This window comes from Diabrotica virgifera, chromosome 6 (assembly GCF_917563875.1).
Source record: "Diabrotica virgifera virgifera chromosome 6, PGI_DIABVI_V3a".
NCBI classification, from domain to species: Eukaryota; Metazoa; Arthropoda; class Insecta; order Coleoptera; family Chrysomelidae; genus Diabrotica; species Diabrotica virgifera.
The window spans coordinates 60,121,310-60,147,874 of record NC_065448.1 but is presented as its reverse complement, the minus strand read 5'-3'; the positions used below and the strand labels follow the sequence as shown (position 1 = coordinate 60,147,874).

The window sequence follows — 26,565 nt, the reverse complement described above, 5'->3', positions numbered from 1 at the left end:
ATTGATTTGAAAGATAATCAGGACTTGTTTATTATAGTATAACTATTATCGTTGCCAGATAAACACATGCAATTTTTCACAGAGTGAGCGACACAAAGTTTTTAGACATAATACAGTTATGTCGGGACTTTCGGTCTTTTTCTCTAACATAAGTAACACCGACCTTGTCCCGTAGCTCTGTTAGCTCCAAGTGGAACAACAGAAACGTCCAATTCAGGATATCAAATTTTCATCATTTGCACAATACAGTCATTTTTCCAAAAAATCACGTAAACGTAAAGTGTTTTAGATGCTGCAATGAGTGTAATGTGTTTAAAATTGAATTTAATGCAAATAAAAAAGTGGACAAAAATCAAACAAATTTATTAAAAAAGATAGGTGAGAAAAACGATGCCTGGGGTGCACCTGCACCCTGCACCGCCTTACGAGGGTTAAGTATGAAATCTGTAAGTATCGCGAGTGTCAGAATGTGGTTAAAATTTGTCTAATCGCGTTATGTTTACACTTTAATATTGATTTGTAAAGAGTTTCCTTATTTTTACTTGTTTAGTGTTTTTTTTAATTAACTATGGACTGTGGACAATTATTTAGTTCTTTTAATGAGTTTAACAACATTCTAAAAAAAGTATGAAAGAGATAAGAGACAAAAATTCGTGATTAAGGGTAGCAGAAGTAATAAGATAAAATATACAAGGCGATTGATTAGTGTGATAACGCCCAGTAGATCCGCTAGAGTAATATATAGCAATAAAAGTTAGTAACAAGAATTTTAGCAAACTTTGAGCTTCATATTACAAAATTAATAAAATTAGTTACATTGTTACAGGGCGTTCGATAATATATAGTGGCAGACCAAACTTATGTTTTTTAAATGGAACACCCTATATTTTATTTTACGTTCGAAATCTTCTTAACTTTCACATCACAAAAATATAAAGGTTTATTATTTTATACAGGGTATTTACAAAGTTATAACCAATTTTCTATGAAAATCGTAACAAGTTCAAATCCCTGTATAAATAAAAATAAACAACACAGCAAAAAGAGACACCAATATAAACTGGTATAATTAACTTACGTATAAAAATTATTTTAGCAGTATTTTGTATATATCGTATTAACTAATATTTATTTTGCTAACCTGAATATATACTTTTATATATATATATTGTTTTATTACAATTAAGTTTGAAACATCTGAATAGTTTTGCAGCCCTTCCCCTTCCCTTAATAAAAATATTTTCTATCAAACAAAAAATTATCAAAATAGCGTGTACTAAAATATAAAGTCACTGCGCACACTAAATAATGACGTCACTGGCTTGATGAAGTTTAATTCGCGTGTACCCTGTACCTAACTTTTTATTTGCGTACCCGTTAGCGTGTACCTAGACACAGCGTTTTATTAACAATATTAATAACTATAGAAAACAATATTTATAATTTATTAAAACAAACATATTTGTATGTTTAGTGAAACTTAAGAAGGCATTTGGCAGGTAAAATTAAGGCACGTTATTAATTTATTATAAGGTAGAGAGATATCTCTTGGAATAATTAAAATGATGGAAAATATCTACCAGAAAAACACAATAAAAGTAAAATTAGAAAAAGGACTAACTGAACAAATGAAGCTGGAAACACACAGAGTTTTGTCTACACAAAAAGAAGAATCCGAAATCTAATCTACAGCTTTTTACATATTATCATTTTTTTTTTAATAAAAGTATAAATATTTCGATCTCGATTATTATTTCAAAATGCTTTAATATAGAGTGTGTTCCATTTCAAGAAGCACAACTTTTGTTCATTCCGTTGTTCCGATTGACCTTGTATGTCGAAAATAAGTATTTGATACATTTTTTGCATACTCCACAGTCTAGTCGTTACAAAAAACAGAGCTTCGGCGTACCCTGTATATAAAACAAACATTTAAATGTAAGGGATAGTAATTGTATTGAAAATAACTTCAAGGAATAATTTAAATTTGTTTTATTATAAACGGCGCCTGCTGTATATTTGTATACATTTTTCTCTCAAATGTCTACAGAATTCTCACAGAAACATTCTAAATAGGTACTCACACAAAAAGTTAAAACTCTCCAACGTGACAGATAACCCGTTATTACACCTTTCAAATCTTATCCATCACCTCCAGTTTGCAGCGTGACAAGTGGAGTAATTTCCATTTTAAAACTGAGGCGGTTTTGTCTGCAAGAGGGCGCCATAATCATGGGATTCAAAAGACCCAGTCCCAGTAGGCCTCGGGCCTTCGGAATTCTCTAGTAATTATCACTTTTACGCGATGAGTGGCTGCCGCTGCTTCGACCGCAGCCCATTGCGCTACAACAATGAAGCAGTTGGCAGTTACTCGCTTCTATCGTCGCTTTTGTTGACTGCTGCAGTGTGCAATTGGTTTGACAGGGCCGGACACCTCTGTGGGTGCTGACAACAGGATTTATGCAACATTACGAAGTGAAAGATTAAATTTTTTATTATACTAAGCTTTGTGTAGTGTGTATACTACTGAAATCTAGTCATAGTTGAATAATAATTATCAATTCTTATAATAATAATAGTCTCCCGTTTTATACCGCACGCGGCTTTGGGAGTATAGCAGGGTAGTCTGCTATATCTAGGGCCTACGGTATACAAGGAAGGTAACAGGGCCAGTGCTACGCTTCAACCAAGGGCGGATCCAGGATTGATTTTCGGGAGGGGCCATGAACTTTTTTTGGGGTGGAGTACTAGGGAGTCTGGGGGTAATTTTTAAAAATTAGGGTTACAATGGCAAGTTTTAAGGCACTCTTCACAGACTTTTGAGGGCCATAAAGACCTTCAAAACTTAACGTTATTAAAGTATTATTAAAGTCAGTACCGATTCCTACAACACATTTCTTCGGATCCAAGTGCAGCTCTTTCAATATATACGAGTATATAATCTTTAGACCTTCTACCCTCTCGGGTGTAGGTATGACTTGTGCTCTGTTAACAGTGCACAAATCTCTTCCATTGCTTCCTGTCCTGTGTGCCATAGCCTTAGCATCGTTCCATGATATTCCTTTGGTCCTTTGTCAAGAATCCTTGCCATAACTTCGTTCCATGTCTTTCTCGGTCTTCCTCTACTTCTTTTCCCCTGGACCTTCGTTTCCCATATCTTACTTAACTGGTACTTCTGTCTGTAGTCGTTGTAAATATGCCTCCACTAACTTAATTGTCTTTTTTCAACATACTCCATGTCCAGTGATTCCATCATTGTCTCGATTTTCAGTTCTTCTCTAATGTAGTTATTTCTTACCCTATCCCTTCTAGTGACTCCTGGAACTTTGCGTAGATACCTCATTTCTGCAGCCTGTATCTTACTTTTGTGTTGTCTATTTAGTACCCAGGATTCACATCCGTACGTAAGTACTGGTCTGTTAATAATTGTTTTTCCTATTGCGTGTTACAGTTTATTCACTTTATCAATTCTTTTATTGATCTCAGCTACCTGTATACCTGTTTCTTCAATGGTTACTCCCAGGTATTCAAATGATTGTACCTGTCTAATCTCTGTATCATCTATCTGAAAATGTACCTCCTGTATTTCTTTGGCTATTACCATTACCTTCAATTTTTCTTTGTTCATAGTCATATCATACTTTTTTAAAACTGCAGCTCTTTCAATAAGTTTAATACTTTTTTTCCAATGGTTCTCCTGGCAGGCCTTCTTTTTTCCCTCTCTTGATTTTCACTAATTATTTTTATGCTCTCATATGCGTCAATAAATTTGACAAAGTCTTCACGAATGTTGTTATTGTGTGTATGCATATCAAATTTAGAGAAAGCTGTTCCATGTGGGATACGTCGGTCGTTTCATCAAATAGGACAGAGTAATAATTTGCATTTTGAACCTGATTCATTAATTGTTCAATTATATCCTCACAACATGTCATCAATTGATTGCGAATGGTGCTACTACATATTACTAATGTATGTTGCTCAGGAAGATTCTGTGGATAGGTGTTTGCTGTAATTTTAAACCTTAACAATTCCCCTCATTGGTAGATCCAGCACCTTTGTCCAGAAGCAGACGGCCATTATCACGATGGCCTCTTAGGGGAATATTTTGTCGACCTAAGAACCCTATAGACTCTAAGATTGGTCGTAGTCTTTCTCAATTTTCTTGTATCTCTTTAGACCTCTAAGAGTCTATCTGGTTAATAATTGACTTTTGCGGGTTGCGATAACTTTGTAGAATATTCAGCCCAACCTGAACGAACTCCTTGTGGTATGATGTTTTTCATGGGTTTGTATGTCTCCCTCTTTGCCTATGAGTTTGGCGAAAGACGATAAAGGTTTAGTGACAATTCTTCGGTCGTCCCTTTATTGTGACCATATTTTTCATTAGAAAAATAAAACGCAATACTTGCAAAGCAATCCCTTTTGAATTTGTGAAAGTACCAACCAACTCCTTTGTTCTAAGTGCTAATGACCCAAGTAACGCTTCATTTTTTTTAACTGTATGTGTACAGAATGTGGAAATTGATATGATTTTAATGGCTGACGAGATCGTTCTAACAATCGGCACACTGTAAAATTATCAAAATTTTGATTTACAAAACATCCTATGCCATTCTTGAAGCTTCCGTTACTGCTTTTGTTCCATTTTAGTCCAGAAGGTATATTTATCCTCTGCTTTGTACATTTTTCCTGTGTTTTTGAAACTAAAAACATTTAAACTGCAAAGATTTAAATTTATAATTTTTTAAATTCTCGGAGGGGGCCATGGCCCCCATGGCCCCCTCCCTGGATCCGCCCTTGGCTTCAACCGCCTATTATTACGCCTGGTTTTACCCAAGGTACTCATTTTATTCAGGCTGAGTCGACCTGGGGCCTATAAACATTTTTAAAAATGTCTAGTTGTTCTTGCCGACGCCGACAATAGGATTTGAACTCCGGACCACCGGCATGTGAGGCAAGCACACTACCACTTCCGCTACGCCGGCCCAATTATCAATTCTTCTTTGACTTAAATTAGTAAAACATACATAAATTCTAAGATATTAATCCTTTGATGTCCTCTTTACCTGGTAGGAGACTACCAGCACGGATTTAGGGAGGGAAGGTCAACAATAGACGCGGTTCACATAATCACACAGTCAATTGAGAAATGTTACGAACATGATATCGACTTACACATCCTTTTCATCGACTTCAAGCAAGCCTTTGATAGCTTAACAAGACCCGACCTAATAGAAGACATGAAAAACCTAGATATACCAATAAAACTTATAAAGCTTACGAAAATGACAATGAGAGGATCGACTGCAGCAATAATTAGGGATAACGGAATCACCAAAAATATAGAAATATCAAGTGGAGTACGACAAGGCGACTCTCTATCAACGTCACTATTTAATGTCGCTATAGAAGGAAAAATAAGAGCTACAGAAATAAAAGGTACGATTATAACATCGACGTCGCAACTTGTCGCGTATGCTGACGACGTAGCATTAATTAGCAGAAACCTAAACAGTTTAAAGGAAGAATTTACGAAGTTATGCAAAGAAGCATCCAAAAGGGGTTTAGAAATAAATCAAAACAAAACAAAATACCTAATATGCTCAATAAAAACCCAGTTAATATGATAAGCTTAAATATTGATGAATATGAATTTGAAAAGGTAGAACATTTTAAATATCTCGGAGTCTCAGTTAATGAAACTAATGATAGAATTATCGAAATTAATGAATGAATCCAGGCACGAAACAGAACCTACTGGAAATACAGTACAAAACTGAAAATTTACAAAGCAGCAATTAGACCAGTAATCACACATGGTGCTGAAGTAATGTGTCTGACACAGAAAGAGGAAGAAAGATTGAGGATCCTAGAAAGGAAAATAATTCGGAGAAAAGCAGGACCACTAAACTTAGGTAATAATGAATTTAAAAACCTCACGAATCACGAAGTAAGAGAACTTCTTAAAGGAGAAAACATCGTCAGATTTATCAAGGCACAGAGACTCAGATGGATGGGACATATAGAAAGGAGAAATCCAGAAGCCGTTATCATGAAAATTTCCAAATGGAGACCTGTATCAGGCAGACCACGAGGAAGACCCAAAAACTAGATGGGAGAACCAAATAATTGAGGACCTTCGGAAGATGGGAGTCAGAAAATGGGTAACCAGAAGCAAAAACAGGAACGAATGGAGGAAAATTGCAGAAGATGCCAAGTCACACAACCAATTATAAAACGAAAATGTTAATGCGGATTGATTCACCGCGACAAACGAATCGGAAGAGCCCAAAGAGGGCGGCAATCACTCTGCTAGGAGCGTAGATGCCATGATGATGATGATGTCCTCTTATTTTATCTAACAAGTATGCACTATAGCTGATACAGCACTACGTTTTGCTGTTATACTATTAACAATTTCTTCTCCTTTAAGTGCCATCTCTTCTACGAAAGTTGGCAATCTTCATGACTATTCTGACCATCGAGGCAGTTGCTCTGAACGATTGCCTTGAGCTGCAACCAAACAATTGTCTCAGATTCTTCAATCAGGGAACGCGTCTCCTTCCTACACTTCTCCTACCCTCTATTTTACTTGAATTATGAGTCTTAAGATGTTCGAGATAGTGTAATGTGCCTGCAATTAACACTTTAAATTAACTCAAATGATTTTTGTCGTTTAAATCTTCTTTCTAACTCAGTATTTTTGAAGAGCTGGATGGCTTCGATGTTTACATGACTATGGAGCCGTTTTTCGTGAATACCTACCTGTCATCTTGTTAACAACAGTCGACATTTCTGTTATAACCAAGTAGCATCAATAATGTTCTTTAATACTTCATTATGGAATCTCTGGATGATATGGATATTACTTGAATTGGCGGAGCCCCAGAGTTGTTAGCAACAATATGCCTATACTGGTCTCAGTATTTTTTTATAGCAGTTGTTTCTTATGTATCAACAATCCTGAGTTTCTTCCCAGCCAATACAAAATTTTTTCAACGGATACCCAAATCTTCCCTTTTCTTTTTAATATGAAGTTTCCAGTGAATTCTAGCGTCAATTCTGGTTATACCTATTTAAGTATTTTGTAAAAGATACATTGTGTATGTTATTTAGGCATTATTTATTTTAATTGAAATGGTTTTAGTTGTTTTATTTGTAAAATTAACGTTAGTTGATTGGGATTATTTAGTTTGATTTTTAACTTTTTAGTCTAATTAGGGACTTTATTTATTGATATCTATAATTTTCCTGCTGCTTCTTCACACATATTTCCTACTGCTAGGATAGCAGTATCATCTTCAAATATGACCGTAGTACCATTTTCTAGATCCGGTATGTGGTATGTGGACGACAAGTGTAGAGGACCGGACCTAATACGTTTCCTATGGACTCCTACTATGATTTCTTTTAGATCTCTGTACCCATCTTTTTGCTTAATTCTGAAATATCTGCCAGATATATAAGACCGCAAAATTTCTGAATTTTGTTTGGACATATGAATTTTGAATTTGTAGATTAGAGCTTTGTCGAAGGCTTTAGCTACGTCTAAAAAGATTGTAGAGCAGATCTTATATATATATATATATATATATATATATATATATATATATATATATATATATATATATATATATATATATATATATATATATATATGTTCTTGAACTCCTAAGTGGAGCATAGAGCTTCAGTGAAAACGCGCCATCGGGTTCTATTTTGCGCTAGGGCCTTCACCTCATTCCAAGACTTTCCTTGACTTCTTATCTCGTCCATGATGGATCTTCTCCAAGTTTGTGCTGGGCGACCTCTTTTTCTCTTTCCTTGGGGATTCCACTCTAGGGCATTTTTTGCAATACTGGAACTATCTTTTCGGAGTGTGTGACCTATCCACCCCCACTTTCTGTATTTGATTTCATTTTCTACCCTCTTTTGTTGGGTCAGGTGTAGCAGATCTTCGTTTCTGACGGTGTTTGGCCAGAAAATACGAACAATTCTTCGTAGACATTTGTTAACAAAGACCTGCAATTTGTCTGTAAGGTATTTTGTCACTTTCCAGGTTTCACATCCATAGAGTAGAACAGACATAACATTTGACTGGAATATTCGGATCTTTGTCCTTGTAGTATATTCTCCAGACCTCCAAACAGGGTTAAGCATGCTGAAAGCTTGTTGAGCTTTTCGTATCCTCATACGAATATCGTCTTCTGTACCTCCGCTTTCTGTTATGACACTTCCAAGGTACGTGAAGTTCTCCACATTTTCAATCTGCTTGTTGTCGATATTAAATAGCGTGTTGTTCCTTGCATTTATTCTCATCGACTTGGTTTTACCAATATTGATTATTAAACCTATTTTATTGGACTCAGTGGATAGTGTTTCCAATTGGTCGGCCACATCCTGGAACCTTTGTCCTAACAGGCAGATATCGTCGGCGTATTCCAGATCACTTAGGCGTGTGGTTAACGTCCATTGTATCCCTTTTGTGTCGAAGTCTAGTTTGGAGAGAACATAGTCCAGAGCTATGTTAAACAGAAACGGAGAAAGCACACATCCCTGTCTGACTCCAGTAAGTACGTCAAATTCGTCACTGTTGACCCCATTGTGTGTCACGCTGCACGTCGCCTCAGTGTACAGTGACTTTATAATGGAAATTATTTTATGAGGAATGTTTCTTAGCTCTAAAATTTTCCATAGAGCAGCATGAGACAGGCTGTCAAAGGCACGTTCGAAATCGACAAAGACCATGTATAGAGGTGTGTTCCATTCAACCGATTGTTCCATTATTACCCTCACTGTATTAATGTGATCTATGCAGGAAGATTCTGGTCTAAAACCTGCTTGATTCGCTCGAAATTCAACCTTGTTTGTTAATCTTTTATGTATGATGATCGTAAAAATTTTATTTATGACTGTAAGCAAGGTTATTCCTCTCCAATTTTTGCACAGTGTGAGGTTGCCCTTTTTTGGAAGCTTAATAATATTACCTTTTTTCCAGCCCGCTGGAATGCGGTTTGTTTCCCACACCTCTCGGATTATGGGGAGCAAAAGTTCAGCGGTTAGATGCGGGTCAGTTTTAAGTAGTTCGGCAGCAATGTTATCGATTCCTGGGGACCTGTTATTTCTCAGAGATTTGATAGCTGTTATTATCTCCATTTTGGAAGGGGACTCGCAAGATATATGCAAGTCTACATTCTGCGGGTTTTCGACAATTTCATCCGCGTTATCCCTGGGCGTGCCTAGCATCTCCTGAAAGTGCTCTTTCCATCTCTCTACTTGATCATCCGTTGTAGTAAGTAATTCACCTGTCTTGGATCTTACAATGTTCGAACAGTTGGGCCCATTTTTTGTTAATCGTCTGGTAATTTGGTACAGCTCTCTAGTCCTGTTGTGTTGTGCAGCTGTTTCTGCTTGTTTTGCCAGTTCTTCAGCCCACCTTCTTTTGTCTCTTCTTGCATTCCTTTTAACTGCTTTATTTAGTGTTTCATATTCTTGTTGTCGGTTCGTTCTTCCTTCTACAGTTCTTGCTTGCAAGATATCTTTTTTTCGTTGTTTTCTTTCCTCGATAAGATTCCAAGTTTCATCTGATATCCATTCCTTTCTATCTTTCTCTTTTTTACCCAGTTTGTCTTCAGCTATTTCTGTCAGAACATTTGCCAAATCTTCCCAGCTATTTACTTCACGTTCTCTTGTTTTTACTTGAAGCTCCTCCCTAAACATGTGTTTTCCTGGAAGAGTTTTTAATTTGTTCAGGTTATATGTGGGTCTGTTGGTGTTTCTTGTGATTTTGTTTTTTGCCATCTTGATTTTAATGGTACCAATTAACAAATGGTGGTCACCTGCGATGTCTGCTCCTCTTTTATTTCGTACATCAAGAAGAGATGATCTCCATCTTTTTGATATGGCGATGTGATCTATTTGGTTTTCTCTGGTATGACCAGGGGCAGTCCATGTTACCTTGTGAATATTTTTATGTGGGAAGATGGTTCCACCAATAACTTAACGGTGATTGGAGCAAAAATTTGTAAAGCGCTCTCCATTTTCATTCATCACTCCCAGGCCATGTTTGCCCATTACGGTTTCTAAATTAATATTATCTTCTCCAACTTTGGCGTTCATATCGCCCATCACTATTAGGATATCGCCTTTGTTTACTTGTTGGGTTGTTTGTTCTAGTTGTTCGTAGAAAATGTCTTTATCTTCGAGGAGAGATGTGTTCGTAGGAGCATAGCACTGAATAACTGTTATCTTACGGTATCTGGTATAAAATCTGACAGTCATAATTCTGTCATTAATGGGTTTCCATGAAATGAGGCTTTTTTTGGCTTGTTTACTGAGTAGAAGACCCACTCCGCTCTCGTGACTTCCATTTTCTTTACCACTATATAATAGAAGTTCTCCTGTTTGGGTATGTTGTTCACCATTGCCCAACCATCTTACTTCCGATAGACCAACAAAGCTTAATTTATATCTGTTTAATTCTTTTACTGCTTGAGCCAGTTTAGAAATCTCATATAGTGTTTTTACATTCCAGCAACTAAATCGTGTCCGTGTTTTCGGTGATGCCAAAGTCGTCAACATTTGATCCTTCCGGTTTGTTTCTACCAAAGTTTCAGTAATAATATAAAATTTAAGATGGGTAGGTTATTGGCCTTCCGCACCCGAGTTTGGTGCCGGGGCTGCCGACTGTAGCTTCCAGACAAGCCTCAGGGGGTAGTGGTCCTGGAGGTGGCAACGACATTTCCTTCGTGCTAGTGCGTGTTTATTATAGGAGTGCGTGTCTGGTTTGGACGTTCTGAACGCAGTTTGATAGGTTGCGCGACATATACATGCCCCGCTTCCCCCACGTCCAGACGGCCCTTGCCATTCACCCACGGGCAAAAGGACTCCAATCTCACGCGGGGTGAGTTTGAGGTGGGTATCGGGGTTTGGTCGTTGAGGGTTAGGTGTCGACAGGATTTCAAGGAAGAGGACAGCGGAATGCTGCTCCTATTAGTCGCCTTCTACGATCAAGTCAGGAGATACTGTGGGTGAATTCTACTTGGGCGGCCCGCATCCCACACGGGGCAGCGCAGATCTTATATTCTTCTAATGATTTTTCAATTTTATTGGTAATTCAGTGTATGTGATCAACTGTAAAATATACGATAGTTATAGTGGTAAGGTAGTAAGTTAGAGTTGAGAGCTTAGTAGGAGTACGCTTGTGGGATCCGCTCTCTTGTGTAGGGTTTCCTCTAATTCTACATGCATGAGATATCAACAATTCTTCAATGGGTTGCGATTCCATTCGTCTTTATTAAGCCGGTATTACAAATTTTGCGTCGGTGAAAATCAGTTGGTTTTATATTTTAGGTCCACGAAACAAAATTGTAGAAGTAGATAGGAGGAATATAATATCATGGTTTAAATGGTATCAGGAACTTCAAGATTTGCAATCTAAATAAGTAATTAATAAATTAAATAGAAACTATGGCGAAAACTTTAGTTGGAAAGCCATATGAGTTTTGTAGTATATTATTTAATGCTACAAAAATATTTGCCAAGATTAGTGAGTGGTAGTGCGTTAGTCATTCGTTTGTCGATAAAAACTATTTACAGTCTTTGAAACAGACAATTTATAAACCGTTACATGTATTTGATCGACGCGACAATGCGGCTAAAACCTCATAATATCAACCTTTAATAATAAAGTTTCTATTGGTCGTCTAACGTCAATGTCAATCGTCACGTTGGTACCCCGTCAAAATAGCCTCGTCGAAAAAGCTCCGACAAAATAGCCCCGACATAATATCCCGCACACAAAACAGCTCCGACACAATAGCAGCGAAATAATAGCTCGCCCATAAAATAGCCCCGACAAAATAGTCCCGACAAAAAAGGCCCCTTTAAAATTCATTATGAAATAATCCCTTAAAAATACATTTTTTCGGAAATGGTAATTATCCTCTATTCAGATGTTTATCTTAACTACATTAAATAAAAATGGTCTTTTCAGAGAACTCGAACCCTGTGTCTTCTGTCAGAAAAAACCAGGATTGCTTTACTATGGAATCACTAACGTGAGAATTTTACTGTTAACATTGCGTGTCGTTGTCTTTTTAAAGATGGATCACATGCTATGATTTTTTTGTGACGGATATTCTTAAGTTAAAGTTGATTTCATGTAATCGAATGAACTATCTTTCAATAAAGTTGTCCCAGGAACACAACTCATAAATATTGGAAATACCATTTTAAAGCCTTCTACTTTAAAATGTATAATTATGTCTGAATTACCGATAGGAATGAGTCAGATTAAATTAAATTATAAGAAGAATTTTTATACCAAGCAACAACATTTTTGTTTAATTAACATTTTGTATTTTGACAACGACGTCCGAAGTGGAAATCGAAACGTTAATAAAATCATTTTCTTAAGTTAAATTGTGGCTTATTTCCCAGTTATAATATTGATTTAAAATAAATGGTACTCCGTTAAAATGTAAAAAAACTTTTTATTGGGGGTGTTTTCGCCGGGGCTGTTTAAGCTGTGGCTGTCTTGACCGGGGCTATTTTGTGTGCCATCTATTTTGTCGGGGCTATTTTGTTTACGGGCTATTTGTCGAGGCTATTTTGTATCCGGACTATTTTGACGGGGCTTTTTTGACGGGGCTGTTTTGACCGGGTCATTTTGACGGGTCACGGGCACGTTACATTCGCAACGTCAGTTATAGGCGTATTATTAAAGACCAAAAAAAGTAGCTACAAGTTTAACTAAAAATAAAATGTATAACTAATTTTTATAAGCATTTAGAACATAGGCTACTAAATTAAGTTATAATAATGGGTATGTTATTTACCTATTTCAAAAGCCCCTTAGTTACTCGGCCAAACAGGATTTTAATTTTGTGATTAGACAGTGCAAAGAGACGACATTATATTATCAATTACAAGTAAGAGAAATATTAACTACCAATCCAACTAAAGGAGTTAATGCGGAAGAAGTTACCTATATCAACCTCAAATTTCAAGTATGGGATCTTCCAGGACGCGAATTTACAAAATCTACACCATTTCAGTCATGGGGGCGACTGAATTCGAGTAGGTTTTGTATGCAGAATTTTAGGTACATATCCTATGCTATTTCGGTGTAGGATTTCTAAGGGAAATTTTTGATTATTATTGAGCAAATGTCTATACTGTTTCAGTCATGTAAGTAAAACAAATCAAATATTTACTAAGTGGATTTATTATTACATCATAAAATTTATGTTTTGATATGTTTTGAAAATTAAAATGAATAATATATATTTGAATAATATTAAAAATTAAAAAAAATGGATAATTAATAATATACCAATATATACAGTATATCCCTGTAAGTTGGAACCATATGGAAAACTTTTTTATTATTGATTTTACGAAAAAAAGATACATATTCTTCATAAAAATTCTGCATGGTCTAAAACCGAAGATGCACTTATCAGATATTAAGTTTTATTAATAGTATATGAGAGATGTCAAAAAATATGAATTTTTGCCAAGAGTAAAGTATCTTTATATATTTCTCAAGATTGAAAATTGTTATTATGAAACTTTATTTGGACTTAAAAGTAATGTTCTACTATTCAACTACATTATTCTAATTGAAAAAAAAAAATTGAAAATTTCTCAGATTATCTCAAATTAATGTTCTCGGTATTATTAGTTTTACGAAAAAAAGTTATTCTTTACAAAAATTTTGCATGGTCTAGAAACTAAGATACAACCATAATTTATCAAATTTTATCAATTGTATATAAGGTTCGTCAAAAAATATAAAATGTGTTCAAGAGTAAAATACCTTTACAGTTAACAATATTTCAACTAAAAAGATGTTATTGTATACTCATACGTGTTTTTGAATTCTGGACAACTTTTTATAATAATTTTTTTCAATATTGTGCAAAATAAAGGTACTTTACTCTTTAGCAAAATTCATATTATTTTTTGACATACCCCGTATAAAATTGATAAAATGTGAAATATTATTATTGAATCTTATTTTGTAGAACGTGCAAAACTTTTTATAAAGAATAACTTTTTTTGGTAAAATTAATAATTTCGGAGTTAAAAAAAAATTATAATAGGTATCTTCAGTTTTTTTTTTCAATTAGAAAAAGATAATTGTGCATTAGAACATAATTTTAAATTCCAAACAACTTTCGATAATAACAATTTTCAATATTGTGGAATATAAAGGTGCTTTACTCTTGAGCGAAAATCATATTTTTTCACATACCTCGTATACTTTTAATAAAATTTGATATCTGAGGATTGTATCTTAGGTTTTCGACCATGCAAAACTTTTATAAAGAAAAACTTTTTTTCGTAAAAGTAATAATAAAAAAAGTTTTCCATAAGGTTTAAACTTAGTGGGACATATTGTATAAGAATTAAAAAATATCTAACATGGGTATTTACTAATATTAGATACTTATTGAACAGATTACTAAATTAGACAGAACTACTAAATTATTGAACAGAGTTAAGTCAGTGTTTTTTTGCACTAGAATCGTTTTTTTTTTCTATGCTTAAACTAATGTTGTGAGGTTTATTCTTTTTCTTTTTTTCCAGAGTTGTTGGTCCTCCAGACTGTATGCGATTCTGTCCTTTTAGTCCCCTATCCTTTCTTCGAGCTACAGCGGTAGGTTGGACTCGAATTTTTCGGTTCCTGGCAAATCGAGTTTTGTGAGAAAACATAGATATTACTTGTGAGGGAGTTTTCATTTTTTCCAATGTTGTCACAAATTTTTTCAGCACTGTGGTATTCGAGGGACATTGATCTTTTTTTAATATACCTGAAAGTCTTATATTTTCGGCGTGCATTCTATCATTTTTTTTTAATTTGAAGAATGTAGTTGCATATTAGGAAATTATTTTTAAGTCCAAACAAATTTTTGTAATAACAATTTTCAATCTTGTGAAATATATAAAGGTACTTTACTCTTGAGACAAGTTCATATTTTTTGACATCCCTTGTATACTATTGATAAAACTCGATATCAGATGATTGCATCTTCGGTTTTAAACCATGCAGAACTTTTTATGAAGAATATCTTTTTTTTTTCGTAAAATCAATAATAAAAAAGTTTTCCATATGGTTCCAACTTACAGGGACATACTATATATATTCGTATATTAGTAATTATTCATTTGTTTTTAATTTTTAATATTATCCAAATATATATTGTTCCTTTTAATTTTTAAAACATATAATAATAATCAAAAATTTCGCTTACAAATCGAAATAGCATAGGATATGTAACTAATATTCTGCATACAAAACCTACTCGAATTCAGTCGCCCCCATGACTGAAATAGTATAGGTTTTGTAAATTTGCTTCCAGGACATACAAGTCTAAGATCATATTGGAGATGCTAGTACGGCAATACCGATGCAATCATATATGTAGTTCATTCAGCTGATAAGCAGAGTTCTTTGGCATATCCACAGATGAATTAGTTCCAATATTAAAAGAAGAAAAGCTAGCAGATGCGATCTTAGTATTACTTGCGAATAAACAAGACATCGGACTGTATGTCGCTGAAAGCAATTCATGAAGCCTTAGGCTTCGAAGGTTTAAAAAATCTTTTTCTTTACGTGCCATCTCCGCGACGAAGGTTGGCAATCATCATTACTATTCTCACTTTTGATACTACAGCCCGAAAGAGTTCAGTTGAGCTGCATCTAAACCATTCTCTGAGATTTCTCAGCCAGAATCTTTACCTGCATAATTAATTTTAGGAGTTCATATCTGCCACCACGTGTTATATGACCCAAGTATTGAAGTTTTCTTATTTTGATGGAATCCAGTATCTCCCTGCTGTTCTGGGATATTTAAAAAATGGGACGTTTCAAATACTCAAAACATCTGCTACTAAAAATGTGAAGGTTTAGAGATAGCCATGGAATGGTTGGCCAATGGTCTGAGAAATCGAAAATAATAGGTACATAATAATGCCAGTTTAAAAGTCTGTATTAAATATTACTAATTATAAATATAAATAGTAAATATTGGTTGTTATTAAATTATTTTTATCAGTTTTATTATGAAGAAAAAGTTAACAACTAAGTAGTTTGCGAACTTCCACAATAAACAGGTATTTACCGATTGTCAGTATAGCAACAGAAACAAACCGATTAACGAAAAGGTAGGATATGGTGGTAGGGGAGCAAAGTATGCTAAATTTGCAGTCACTCGGGCATTATGGGGACCTATTGGGTTGTGATTATGTATTAGGTCCTAAAACCAAAAAAAGTTAAGTAAAATTTTTCATTTTAGTGGAGCCAATTTTTTAATTTATTTTCATTTCCAACAACCGTTTTTTCCGATTATAGCACCATCTCTCTATAACTAGAAAAATATCTCGAATAAAAGTTGCTTATTTTTACGTAAAGAATCCAAATCTGCAATAAAAATTTGGGGGTCCCATTTAAGATTTTAAAGTAACCCTCCACCCCACCTTCGTAGGGGGTCGTGTTTAGTACCGTTCGATAGATTTTTCAAAAACATTTTGAAAGTGTATTTTGCAGTTTTTCCATCTGATGTTCATTTTGCGAGATATCGCAGGGTGGGTACGTTTGTCGCACGTTTAGTACCATTCGATAGATTTTGGAAAAATATTAAAGACGTATTTTTTAGTTTTTCTATCTGACGTTCATTTGACTCACCTATTTCCTTACGCCCCGCTCAAATCGTCAGATTTTTGAAATATACACTCTTTTGCATGTACTTAACTTACTTTATTCTTGCATGTACTTAACGAAATCTGACAATTTCGAGTATTTTTAAGAACAGATTTTTTTTTCGGGCCCCCTTAACAAACTTTCCTGTGTTAAGAGCCAATATATGGTAGAGGTACATCTGCAGGGCAGCAGGTTTCTCCACATATGATTATCTGACGCGCTCAAGTAACTGCAAAAATCCCCGCTTGGGCTCTCCTACCATAATTATTTACTTATTATGGGTGAATAAGCTGAAGGAAATGTGCCATACCTTAATAATAGAAGCTTAACGAATAGGTAAGAAACAAGCGGAAAGATGGATGAACCGAATTTGCCTGCTAATTGACAAAAAACATCCACTGCGTCACATGTACCTTACTCCCATGCATCAAACAGCATCTCTTAATTTTAATTTATTTTTTGAAAGAATAAAGAAAACTAACGAATTATTTATTAATATTGAAACTTATGGTACAATTTGTTAAATTATTTAATGAAATCGCACTTGTTTGGGCTGTGGTTTCACTTCTAACAGAAACTCCTGCAGAATCGCATACATTAGTAGTATCCAACATTTTTTCTCTTCAAGTACGCGATCAAAGTTGAAAACTTGGAAATATCAATGCCATCATAAAGAAAAACGGTGGATTTAATCATTGAATATTCTGCCCAGAGGCTTCCAGGAGCTTTCAACTGCATATGTCTTTGAACGAAATATCCCAATAGAGTCTTTTCTTCGATTCTTAAATTCTTGCCTTCGCACTATTTTTTAAAACTTTGGTAGGTATTTTGATAACGGATTTTGGATTTTTCGGGAATAATTGCGGAACACCCTTCTTCCCAAGCCCGTTCAATTTCTTCAAATTCACTTTCTCTCATATTTTAATTTATAATAATCAAAATTGTACTTAAAATTATTGACAACTAAATAAAAACTCAATTCTCCATTGTTGTTATGCACCCTAGTTACTACCTAACAACCAAAGTATCTATCTTGATAAAATGAATGAAACTAGTCAATATGACGAAAATGTTTAATTTTATAATTTATAGTGGTATCAATCGTGCAAAAAACGTTATAAGCATGTCGAACGTTAAGGGTAACCGATCTCAGACCGTTGTCCATACTTAATATACTATTTGAAGCGGTAGCGATTAATTTCATTTAAATATAGGGGGGGGGGATTTTCACGATTTTTTTTTTTCCAAAAAAAGGGCCCAACATTATTTTGAGCGTAACTTGCCTACCTATGATCATTTTAACACCTTAAAAAAGTTGTAATGAGTTTTCTCAGAAAAGTGCTCCATTTTTTGGTTATTTCACGTCAAAATATTCGTTTTGAAATTTGACGAATAAGAACCTATGTACATTCCATTAGCTTCAACTCTGTTTTTACTGGGTCTACAGCTTTTATGCATACACCATTTTTTCACTTTTTTACAAGCTATATTATGCTAAAAAAATTTTTTTCGGTAAAATAGTTACTTTCTGAGTAACTTGCGAAAAACCTTCCTAAAACGAGTTTTTTTTTTGTTGAAAGGTGAACATATTCACTATCAAATAACTCAAAAAGTATTGACTTAATCAAAGAACTTTATCACACAAAAGTTGCTTAGAATTAGTCAGTTTATCTACTTCCGAACTTATTTTTAACATAGGTTTTTCCACCCCTAAGTAGGGGTGGTACTTACCCCCACGGTAAAAACACATATCTGAAAAAACATACATCACTTTTTGTCTTAGACATGTTAGCTATGTGAATGCCAAATTTCATGTTAATCCAAGCGGTTTTCGGTTAATCCAAACGGAGATTTACTTAATAAATAAGCCAAAAAAGTAGTTTTTTAACCCTCGTAAGGCGGTGTGGGGTGCAGGTGCACCCCAGACCTCGTTTTTCTCACCTAACTATTTAATACTTTTTTTGATTTTTGTCCATTTTTTTATTCGCATTAAATTCAATTCTAAATGTATGCCACCCATTACAGTACTTATTTAAACTCTTTGCGTTTACGTGTTTTTTTGGAAAAATTGCTGAAGGGTGCAAATGATGAAAATTTTATATCCTGAATTGGACGTTTTTGATGTTCCACCTGGAGCTAGCAGAGCTATGGGACAAGGACGACGAGGTCGGTGTTACTTATGTCAGAGAAAAAAGACCCAAAGTCCCGGCATAACTGTATTGCGTGTAAAAACTTTGTGTTGCTCACTCTGTGAAAAATTTCATGTGTTTGTCTTGAAACGATAATATTTTTTTAAAGAAAAAATTATTACGTACTTTGTTTGTAAAATTATGTTTTATAGTATAATAAACAAGTCCTAATTATCTTTCAAATCAATTTCCCCGACGTTCACATATAAAAAAATGGATGTACAAATGGAGTTCAAATGCACCCCGCACCGTTGTTTACGTAAGAATCTAAGCACCGTCTTACGAGGGTTAAACAACTTATGTTTCGTAAAAATTATCATCTTCTATTTTTAAATAACCAGCAATTATATTGTAGACCTTGTATTAATATAGACCTCTAAGTACCGTAAATTACGTTGGAGTTTTCAAAAACTATCAAAATCGGCTAATATGTTGAATACGGTCCTGGTTAAACCAATACCTGCAAAATTATACACATCCAAACCGATACCCGCAAATTATACTCTTCATCACCCTGGCTCGCGTTAAGGGGACCTCGATTAGCCCCAAACTAAATAAAATTATATTAATTCCTTCAACAGAGCCTACTTATTATCCTGAAATTCGCACCATTATTTACTCTTGGAATTCAAACAAAGGACCTGTCACTCAAAATAACGAAATTATGGCGCGTTGTCTCACTGCAAACTTTTTAAAAGTTTAAACGAAAAAGAGATCCCTCTCAAGTTAAATCTTGTAGACAGTTGGATTAATTTAATTTAGGCTGATAGGTTAGGCTAATTGAACAAAAAGGGTTAAAGTTGTAGATATGCTTTCGTTTTATCTGGTAATTAAAGAGGTAAAAAGTTTCAAAGTACAGTAATAATTTTTTTGTTTCACTTAGATGAATGCGTAGATAACTTAAATTGCGTTGACAAGTAAAGAGAGATAAAGAAACACAAGTAAACGTAATAATTTCAGAAATTATTAACACGGTAAAGAACATAAAATTGTTTTTGACTTCTACAGTTGATTCTACAAGGGAAGATTGAGGGCAAGAGAAACCATGGACGTAAACGTGTATCATGGCTGGCTTATCTTAGAAAAGGGACTGATCTAACGTCAACTGATCTATTTCAAACTGCCGTGAATAGAATATGATGAATCAATTTGGACTCCAACATCACTATAGTTTAGGCACCCTTCTGTATCTCTCTGTATCTGTAGAGTAGGGAGAGTGAGTCAAGTCCCACAGCACATATACAACAAATTACCCATTGTGCATCCTCTCAGGGGGTTGTCGTTTTTAGTTCATTAACCATACAGCCATTCCCAGGAAGGCGGACAAATCACCGGGGGACATCTCTCTTATGTCGGCAGGTGTAGGCCAAGGCTTGCCGAACGCATACTCTCGTATTGACGATAACTCCAGACCTTCACACAGGACACGCTCGACAGTTTCGTCATCTCGTTCACACTTCCTGCACAGAGGTATATCTACTAGCCCCAGTGTGTGGAGGTGTTTTCTGAGTTGACAACGGCCAGTTAAAAAACCAACAGTCAAGCGTAGGTGTTTCCTGTTCATTCTTAAGTACTTTTCTGATGCTGACTTCCCAAGGTTGCTTAGTGTTACCCTGGCAAGTCTACATCCCGGCCCTTCTTCCCATATTTTTACGGTTTGCGCGTGGGAGTGACATTTGGCAATTTTCGCGATTGTTGCAGTTGACCAGCCAAAAAGATCACCAGGTTCTAAGAGTCTTATGCCTGCTGCCTTCCTAGCTAGCTAGTCAGCAATGTTGTTACCTTTATTTCCGCTGTGCCCTTTAACCCACCTCAGGCTGATGTTGTTACCATCCAAAGCTTGGGCTAGTGACTCATGACACTCCATTACTAGCTCGGATATGACACGTGGTCTGTTCATGGTTAGTAGCACTTGTCTGCTGTCTGTGCAGATTATTATAATTTTACAGGCTATACCTTCCCTAGTTATCCCTTTTATGGCTATGGTGATACCGGCCAGTTCAGTTTGAACTACGCTGGCATTTTTGTCCATACCCTATTTTATATTATTAAGGTTCAGTGATCTGGAGTATATCCCGCATACTGAGCCTTCTTCCATTTTGGAGCCATCGGTGTAGATGCAATATGGATTTGCCACGTTTGACCCCCTATGTTGTCTTGTTTCGATTTTGTAGCGTTTGTCGGAGACTAACGTAGTTTTACTTGAGTAGCATCCATGGCCTGCATGTGGCTAGGGCAGTGCCTCCAGCTCACCCCGCCAGAAACGACAACTCAATTGTCCCATTCCTACATCAAGGTTTGCACCCGCCGAGCGCAATCTCATTATCGTCATCAGTGCCACATATTTGACATATATGTCTAAAGGAGTGATGCCAATGAGCCACTCCATTGCAGCAGTTGGTGTTTTTTTCGTGGCACCTGTTATATTTAGCCAAGCCAGCCGCTGAATATGGATTAGTTTATTGATCGCTGTTGCCTGTGGCACTTTTGGTATCCAAGCAATAGCTCCGTAAGTTAGCATTGGTCTAATGACCGTAGTGTAGACCCAGGCGATTACCCTGGACGAACGGCATCAAGTGCTTCCGACCATTCGCCGACACTGTTCATAGTCAATAATATGCTCTTTAAGTTCTACTATCTAAGTGAGAGTTCCATGTTAACTCCCTGTCAAAGGAGTATTACCAAGGTATTTCACCTCTTCAGAGAAGTTCAGTCTGCAACTTAGAATCCTAGGGGGTATAGGACCCTAGATATTAACAGACTCTACTTATTATCGTGAAATTTGCACCATTATTTGCTCTTGGAATAATTCAAACAAAGGACCTGATACACAAAATAACGAAATTATAGCGCGTTGTCTCACTGCCAACTGTTTAAAAGTTTAAACGAAAAAGAGATCCCTCTCAAATTAAATCTTGTAGACATTTGGATTAATTTAATTTAGGCTGATAGGTTAGGCTAATTGAACAAAAAGGGTTCAAGTTGTAGATATGCTTTCGTTTTATGTGGTAATTAAATAGGAAAAAAAGTTTCAAAATACCGTAATAATTTTTTTTGTTTCACTTAGATGAATGCGTAGATATTTTAAATTGCTTTTACAAGTATAGAGAGATAGAGAAATAAAAGGGAACGTAATAATGTCATAAATAATTACTAACACCGTAAGTTACCGTAAGTAACAGGTTCCCCAATAGAAAGACGATCAGTGGTGGGAAGAACACAGAAACCATTGAACGACAATTTACTGGAGCAGACAGTCATGTCTACACAAAAAACAGAAAAAGACGAAAGAGACCTTTGGAACGTTGCTAGTGTAAATTTCGGTATATAATTTTGGCTTTGTTGACCGCGGCTGATCCGGGTTATCGAAAATCCGGGTTAGCCGGGGAATATGGTAAAAATTAATAAAATACGGTATACTTACAGGCAAACTCCGTTATGACTGAAATAACATGAACTATAGATATATGCACAGTACACATCTAAATTACGTATAGTTGTATAGGGTATATACGCCAGGGAAATAAGGCAAAAATATACCATGTTCGGGACACTTGCGCAGCAAGGTGGCAAATGGGTTTTTTTGGGTACTATAATATATCTAATACACTATAAATACAAAAATGCCCGTCACAATTCGGACGAGAATTTTAGTTATTAACAAATAAGTGTCAAAAATGGCAGTTTTTTCAATTAAATCACCAAAAGTAAAATAGGGTAATTGAATATCTTATTTATAGTATCCTTCTTTTAGCAGATGAGCAAAGGTTTAAAATGACAGTCTTTGAATTTTAGTCCCATCATTTGTTGCTTCAGAAATTTCAATATAAAACTAATTTCGAAAATAAAAAAATTACTATATCTTTTGTAAAAATGACCTCAAGACTTTATTTACTATTGCATGAAAATTTGAGTCAAACAGTCCATATAATGGACAAACAATTATTAGACGATTCATCGATTAGTTTAAATTTTATTTAATTTGTTTATCCCAAAGAGCTTTTTTTAATGTTAACGTTCAGAAAATAATAACGATACAGCAATTCTGTGGAAACCATGAAAGAAGAATAGCTATGTTTTCAACGTATTTAAAAAAAAATCATTAAAAAGTAATTTTTACCATTCCGAAGATATTTTACTAAATTAGAGTAATTTTGGCTTATAAACAATTCGAATAACTTTTTAATCTAGACTAAAACTGCTTTGAGATTTGAAAGGCTGGTATTTTTACAGGCATTTTCAAAAAAAAATCTTTTCGGCTAGGTTAATTACTGTCAAAGTTAGCCACTTTTTTTATTTAAATCACAGCTACTTTGTTTATAAAAATTAAGCAACCTAACTGGCGCACTTTTGAAGCTGAAGGAATAAAGTTTATGTGTAAAAGTTTGTTTTAAACTTCAACAAAGTGGTTAACAAAGGTTTACAAATTACGTCCTAACGAAATCGGGTCGTGGTCGGTGGAGGGGAAATATTAAAATTCGTGCACTTAAAAAATGAAATTGATTCTTTAAACGTATGCGGTAATTATTAATTCCGGAGCTTGCTGATGGATTTTGATCATCATTTTTTTAATTTGTATGTACTCGTAGTCTTGTAGAATACGTGATGTATACATATTCCCATCTAACATTACAAAATGTTAGGGGGAACCCCCTTATCACTCAGGGATATAAAAAATAGATTACGGCCGATTCTCAAACCTACCAAATATACATATATAATTTCATAAAAATCCGTCAAGAGGTCTCAGAGGAGTATGGCAACTAACACTGTTACAGAAGAATTTTATAGATGTAAATATATAGATGGCTATTAAAAAATAGGGGTTGGTGATAGAAGAGTGAATATTACGTGTTGTATGTATTTTTTAATTCTACACCATATGAAATTAAGGTAGAAAATTTTGTCTAAAAAATAAAAAAAATGTCAGGGGGCAATTCCTCTTATAAATTATGGCTATGAAAAATAGGTTAAAACCTACTCTCGTTCCTGCACTATACACGTGTAAAATTTCATAAAAAACCTCCTCCAAAACGGTCAAGCCGTTTTGGAGGAGTTTGGTAACTAACATTGTTACAGGAGAATTTTGTGCATATAGAAGCAACTGAATTAAATAATAAAAGTGGCTAACTTTGACCACAATTGAACTAGGAGGAAAGTTTGTTTTTTTAAAATTCGTGTAAAAATACCAACTTTTGAAATCCCAAAGTAGATTTACTCTACAGTCAATATTAACAAAGCTATCCAAATTGTTTTTAGCCGAAAATGACTCTACTTTAGTAAAATATTTTCGGAATGATAAAAATTACTTTTTTGGATTTTATTAAAAATGCTGTGAAAATATAAGTGCTCTTCTATCATGTGGTTTCCACAGAATTGCTGTATCATTATTATTTTCTGAACAGTGCAAAAAGTTCTTTGGGATAAACAAATTGAATAAAATTTAAACTAATTGACAAATCGCCTCAAAATTGTTTGTGCATGGTTCGTACTGTTTGTCTCAACTTTTCGTGCAATATCAAAGTCTTAAGTTCATTTTCGTAAAAGTTATAGCAAATTTTTTATTTCCGAAATTTTAGTCTTATTTTGAAATTAGCGAAGCAACAAATAATGGGACCAAAATTTAAAAACTGCCATTTTGAACCTTTGTCCATCTACTACAAGATGAATACTCTGAAGAAGATATTTAATTATCCTATTTTTACCTGTAGCGATTTTAACGAGAAAACTGCCATTTTTCATGCTTATTTTTTAATAACTAAAAATTCCGTCCGAACTGTGACCGGCATTTTTGTATTTATAATATATTAGGAATATAGTACCCAAAAAATCCATTTGCAACCTGGCTGCTCATGTGTCCCGACAAAAACCTTATTTCTTTGGACTAATAGAGTAGTGTTCATTTCTGGTTAAAAAACTCATGCGTATACAAAAAACACGCAAACACAAACCTATCTCAAGCACGACTAGAGAACGAAAGCGAAAATACGACTGTACTACACACAATACGGTCACAATCGGAATAATGTTAAGTTATTTAAGAACAGTGGAAACTAAGAACTTTGTTTAAAAAAGAATTTTTTAATTAGTTTTTTAATCTTTTTCGAACAATGCTAAAACCGTTTGAAATAAATAAAGAATACAAGTGCCATGAGTCATTTTTACTATCGTATAGTTCAAATTACAGAAATACACATTATGTCTCAAATATTATATTACATACATTTTTATTGTTGAAATGTTTGTCTGATGAAAATCGGTCCGCGTTAGCCGGACTTCCGGGTTATCGGGGGCCGACTTATCGGGTTGCACTGTACCTATATTGGCTTATCGGTTGGAAGAAACTTTATCCCCTTTTTGCGTCCTGGATACATCCAAAACTAGCATAATTTATGAGATGCTGTGAAGATAAATCAAGTCATTAATTTGCAAGAATACGCAACTTCAGTTACCCGCTGTATCTTCTCTTTACCTTTTTCAACTTTACAATTTTCAAACAAAATATATATTTGCATATAGGTAACTAAATAGGGAGTAGATTCTTCTCTAAAAATCAAGTTTTTCTCGATAAAGCTATTTGACTTTATTTGACTCGAAATGGCTTTCTGAATGGAACCAGATAGTAGAAAATGTAACAGCGAGGCGCGAATACATTATACAGCGATTGCGTGATTCGGAATTTGATTTACATCTTATGCGCGATCTTTTACCTTCATCGCAGCAGAGCCAGCGAAGCTCATTTCAAGCAGTGCCGACTTAGGCAAAGTGGCTGTCATAATTTAAAGGAGAATATTATTATTCACTTGCTTTTATCTTACGGAACTGTATTTATTACATAAGGATGACTTAAATTTTAAAAAGACGGCTTAATTTCTTATTTATATTAGTCCACAGTACTTCGTCTTTTTTGGAAGATGATTACAAAAGTAGTAAAAATGGTCTTAACTGCTTCGTTTGATCGAGTCTACCACTTTCTGAAAAATTTCAGAGTGCAGGTAAGACGCGTTTCCGCGGCCTACGGACAAATATTCACGTTGTTGGACTAACGAAACGCGGCTGTAAATTTGTCGGACAACAGATCGACAATCTTTATTAATTAAATATAAACACGTTAAATTGAAAATTAAGAAAAAAGATTAAGTTTTCAATCTAATAGCACACAAAACAACATTAAAAATGTTGCTCTACATCCTACCACATTGAAAACAATAGGAACCTTCTCTGGTTACACCTCCGAGGCTTCTAAAATTTGCAAGCCATAACGGATGCTGACACTAAGGAAGATGAGGGAATTTTACAATTTATAATTCACGTCCCATCTGCTCAGCGCGGTAAAGTTTCAACGAGAAGGTTCCCTTCGTACTCCGATTAGAGTAAACATGTAAATCAAAAATGAATAACCATTTTCGATTTCGTTGCAACACGAATCTACAGCCGCATTATATTCCAGTTCAATCAGAGAGTGCTGCAAGCACCTCTACCGGTTTCGAAACTTATTAGTCTCTCATCAGGAGGCACATGTGCTGCTCTCTCTGACAAAACCAGGACAAATCCCGGCGTGCAGCTACGAACTGCAACGAACGAAATGGCATGCATGCCCTAGCGGCAACTGTTAGTTGCCGCTAGGGAAATGGACGCTTTTGGTGTCCATGCATGAATAATAAG

The 26,565-nt window shown here is 35.0% G+C and overlaps 1 pseudogene; it reads left to right on the top strand.

The window, feature by feature from the left end:
- Positions 1-12,825: 12,825 nt before the first annotated feature.
- On the top strand, positions 12,826-15,969 carry LOC126887070 (ADP-ribosylation factor-like protein 1; annotated as a pseudogene).
- Positions 15,970-26,565: the final 10,596 nt, after the last annotated feature.